Raw genomic sequence first — 5,094 nt, 5'->3', positions numbered from 1 at the left:
CTGGTCATTCTTCCCAGTTGTATCCCCCGACCCAATGTCTCACGCTCAAGGACACTGCCCATGAGGCGGTAGAGGTGAGATCCCTCGCCGAGCCCGAGGGAAAAACCAACCCTGGAGGGTAAACTGATTAAGAAGAAGAAGAAGAACGTTATGCTTAATGTTAAAAAGAACATATTTGTTGAAAACAATCGAAATAATAAACAACACGTTGTTCCTGCACACCATCCTCAATCGTGTATAGATTTAAGGGTCTGAAATCCTATGACACTGTAGAGCCCGGATAGCTCAGTCGGTAGAGCATTAGGCTTTTAACCTAAGGGTTCAGGGTTCAAGTCCCTGTTCGGGCGGCAATTTTTATCTTGCATAGAAAACCTCTTATTCCTGATGATGAGCCACTTTAGACACTTGGTTTATATTATTAGAGAGAACTGAATATAAGTATAATTTTTGTAAACTAGCAATATAGCTACGAAATTCTAATCATGACATAGGAACTCGCCTCTGTGCGGCCCCTGGACTTCCATCACCCCACACCCCAGTCGCCGTAGGGTCTGTAGGGCCGCCAGTTACGCTCTTAACACTAAGTAGGTTAATATATTTTCTCATTAGATTTGGTAGGTACTCTCATTTCAAATACAAATAATTACCTTTTTTCTTTCTTTCTTTCTCTTTCTTTCTTTCTTTCTTTCTTTCTTTCTTTCTTTCTTAATGCAGGGTTGGTTTTTCCCTCGGATTCAGAGATGGATCCCACCTCTACCGCCTCAAGGGCAGTGTCCTGGAGCGTGGGACTTTCGGTCAGTGGATACAACTGTGGAAAAGGACCAGTACTTCTCCCAGGCGGCTTCACCTGCTATGCTGAACAGGGGCCTTGTGGGGGGGGGGGGGTTGTGAAGATTGGAAGGTATAGACAAGGGAGAGGGAAGGAAGCGGCCGTGGCCTTACGTTAGGTACCATCCCGGCATTTGCCTGGAGGAGAAGTGGGAAACCACGGAAAACCACTTCCAGGATGGCTGAGGTGGAAATCGAACCCCTTCTGCTCAGTTGACATCCCGAGGTTCAGTGGATCCTGTTCCAGCCCTTGTACCACTTTTCAAATTTCGTGGCAGAGCTGGGAATCGAACCCTGGCCTCCAGGGGTGGCAGCTAATCACACTAACCACTAAGTAGGTTAATGCAGATATTTTTTCATTCGATTTGGTAAGTTCATTTCAAACACAAATAATGATCAACATTAATAACAGAACACTGACATAATAAAACTGTAAAGAAATAAAAACCAAATACACACGCATATATACAGTACATATTCATTTCCTAAGAAAGAGTATTTCCCAGGTACTCCGTAACAAGAATTTTAAATCAGAATTGCTATAAACTAAAATATATACTGTACGCAACAGTTTATATTATGATATATTTATTTGCTACTGATTTTAAGCTCTATCTTTCACTCGTATTCTCTGATCTCGGAAACACTTCACAACCAAAAAATTAACGACTTGAAAATTCTCCTCGTTCCTGTGAAACACTTGTTGTAGTCATTAAGGGGAATTTTCTTACCACCTCTACCGCCTCAAGGGCAGTGTCCTGGAGCGTGGGACTTTCGGTCAGGGGATACAACTGGGGAAAAGGACCAGTACTTCTCCCAGGCGGCTTCACCTGCTATGCTGAACAGGGGCCTTGTGGAGGGGGGGATGTGACAATGTGACAGGTAAGACAATTGATTTTGGGAAATTTATGAATTGCCTCAGTTGTTAGTTTGGGTATTTTCTGGGGGACACGAATAGTTTCAATATATTCGGTTGGAGACAGATCTTCCCTAACCACAAATTTTGGTTTTTAAATGCTTAACACACACGACGGTATGTGTAACACTCTGAAAATTTCCTATTGTGTATTATGTCTCTTATCTATTTCTTCCACAAATCATTATCAAATATATTCAAATTTTCGAGCATCTGCATCAATATATTTCAACAACCCAGTACGTAACACTAACAATCCATTTTGTTGAAAGTTGCAGCGTTACTATACATACACTTTTACAAGAATGCTAGAAAATTTTGAGTGGGAGACTCTAGGAGCTAGAAGAAAGTGAGCACAGGTATGCGCTATGACTAATGCGAACAAGCCATCTTAGGGAGAGTTCGTTAGTCGACTGTAAAAAGACTCGTTACATAAGCAGGATCAGTCATTCTTGTAAAGAAGAAGGTAGACCGCAGACAACAAACTATGGTGAATATTAGTTTGTAAATTGGGGAGTCGAGAATTAAAATGGATTATCTGCAGCAGTCCTAGAGCTTTTTTTACAAAAAATGTAAGATGCTTCAATAATAGTCTTCGGTATCCTGAAATTGTCGATATATTAGTGTTGTATTTACAACGGTGTCCGCCTCTGTGGTGTAGTGGTTAGCGTGATTAGCTGCCACCCCCAGAGGCCCGGGTTCGATTTCCAGCTCCGCCACGAGAGCTGGAGCGGGATCCACTGAGCCTCGGGAAATCAACTGAAGGGGTTACCGTCCCCACCTCAGCTATCCTAAAAATGGTTTTCAATGGTTTTCACACTTTCCTCCAGGCAAATGCCGAGATGGTACCTAACTTAAGGCCATGGCCGCTTCCTTCCCTACCGGGCGAGTTGGCCGTGCGCGTAGAGGCGTGCGGCTGTGAGCTTGCATCCGGGAGATAGTAGGTTCGAATCCCACTATCGGCAGCCCTGAAGATGGTTTTCCGTGGTTTCCCATTTTCACACCAGGCAAATGCTGGGGCTGTACCTTAATTAAGGCCACGGCCGCTTCCTTCCAACTCCTAGGCCTTTCCTATCCCATCGTCGCCATAAGACCTATCTGTGTCGGTGCGACGTAAAGTCCCTAACAAAAAAAAAAAAAAAAAGCTTCCTTCCCTCTTCCTTGCCTAGCCCTTCTGATCTTCCCATCCCTTCACAAGGACCCTGTTCAGCACAGCAGGTGAGGCCGCCTGGTGAGGTACTGGTCCTTCTCCCCAGTTTTATCCACCCGACTCCAAGTCTCATGCTCCAGGACACTGCCCTTGCGGCGGTAAATGTGCGATCCCTCGCTGAGTCCGAGTGAAAAACTGACTGTGGAGGGTGAACAGATTAAGACAGGAAGAAAGAAACTATTGTAAATGGTAGTATTGAGATTCTGGAAATGTGAATTTGTACGTAAGGCGACGGCTTGCAAACCATCGCTTCTCCAATCAAATACAACGATCATACCGGACGTGGTCGTCCAATGTGTTCTAATCATGAATTTACCCCAAAAACTGGCATAATGTGTGAATAGCACGATGCACTTCATTATTTCTGCCTACAGGTGTACAGGTACTGTACGAATGTCCCAAACTCGAATCTTCGCCTCGTGGTGATCTCTGGTAATACCTGATACTCGACCTTACCAGGCTACGTCAGGAGCTCTAGAAGGGTCATGGGCTGTGTGTTTTGCTCCATCTGTAAATGATTAACTGTCACAAATACATTCAAGCAACTACCTGTTCTATGCTGATAATGTTAATTCAATACGTGAGTAAGTACTACAACTTATTGCAGTCAGATATTAACCAATGCAGTGACTAGTGTGAAAATTGGTTCTAAATGTTTCAAGTAGTGTAATTTCCTTCACGGAGAAATCAGGAGCTACCGAGTGTTACCAAAATTAACGACCTTGGGGGTGAGCTTTAGTCACAAAAGTGGTATATCTGTTTATGAGCATGTATTAAATACCATTAACCGTTCATTTAAACAGTTTGAAGGGGATTATTTCGGGGTGGCGGCCCCAAGTTTAGACGCTGAGTGCGTGTCACATGATAGGTATTGTCGAAAAGTATGTAGTCAGTATGGGTTTGAAATCTTATTGCTGACATTTATTTCCAAACAACTTTACACAGGACGAAGTCGATGTACAATGGGTCCTCGATATGAGAAATAACACGCACATGGTAGAGTTCGACGTCATTGTTATGGTCGAAAGTTAAGACTATATTTGTGCCACTCAGAGTGGTGGGAGCTTCGACAGGCAAATTTAAACATATTTTCTTTGGAGAGTGGTTGTTTTTGATTGTTTAGTCGTCAATCGCCGGATCCTACCGTAATTTGCGCTTCTCCCATATTCGTAATAACTGCAATGGAGCATCCCTACGATGATCAGTATCCACACCCATTTTCCAGCGGCTCGTCTCACCACGCTCGGTATCGCTGATTTTGAACCTTTTGGAATTCTGATAAGCCCCTCTATCCTTTCGAACGCGTTTTTGATCATTATGAAGTCACTTATTATTCATATATCGCAACATTTCGCAAAAGAAAGCAAGTATTTCCTCGCACCACAATAATTTTTTCAAGTGTTCGCTTTTTCACCGTGAATCTGTAGGAATTACTGAGAGAAACAAAACTACACCTTTAATGACATGCTACCACGGTGGAGGGCAGAGCTACACCAACTATTAGCCGCGCGGCACGGCGATTTTAGTACCTCAAGATGGTGGCGCTATTTCATTACCCGATGACGTCACGCCGATGTCAAACTCTTGTTGCTAGGTTCATTGGTTTTCCCTCATTACAATGAGACATTGAACACAGTCGTTGCACTTGTTTATAAATTATTTCTGTACCGGGCGGTACACCCCTACGCCGTAACCTTAAATCTTGCGCCAATAGAACCTCCTCTACAGGAGAAACTTGGAACTTAAAACTGGAACAACTTATAAATTTACTCAAAAGATGTCACTACTGCAATTTTTTTTAATGGTGAAGTTTCCTGAACTGTGTACATTTCTACTTGTTTGTTTTCCGTTCGGCAAGAAGTGTGGTCAGTCTCTCATAGATGTCTCTGCCAAAAAAAACTATGATCATGCACCCTGGTGCGAAGTTAAGGAACTTTTTTAAAAGAAATTTTGTATTCCTAAGTTTTCTCTTTACTAAATTTCGTTCTTTCATTGGTGGGTTGGCAGTATTGATCTTTTCTTTCCGCCAGTTTTGAACTTAGTCAATCCAGAATTTCTGTAATTAATTTTTGACCAATCGCGTCTTTCTTCTTTGATTTTGAGTGTACCTTCTATTGTGACCAATAAAATTGATGGATGT

At 42.8% G+C, this 5,094-nt stretch overlaps 1 non-coding gene across 1 annotated transcript; it reads left to right on the top strand.

Moving 5' to 3' along the window:
• Window positions 1-274: 274 nt before the first annotated feature.
• Window positions 275-347, top strand: TRNAK-UUU (transfer RNA lysine (anticodon UUU)). Its single transcript has one exon. It is a non-coding gene; the product is annotated as a tRNA-Lys (tRNA).
• The last annotated feature ends 4,747 nt before the right edge of the window (window positions 348-5,094 follow it).

The sequence above is a fragment of the Anabrus simplex genome, chromosome 5, assembly GCF_040414725.1.
Source record: "Anabrus simplex isolate iqAnaSimp1 chromosome 5, ASM4041472v1, whole genome shotgun sequence".
Lineage (NCBI taxonomy): Eukaryota > Metazoa > Arthropoda > Insecta > Orthoptera > Tettigoniidae > Anabrus > Anabrus simplex.
The sequence above is the reverse complement of the archived record's forward strand: the minus strand, read 5'-3'. Positions and strand labels throughout refer to the sequence as shown.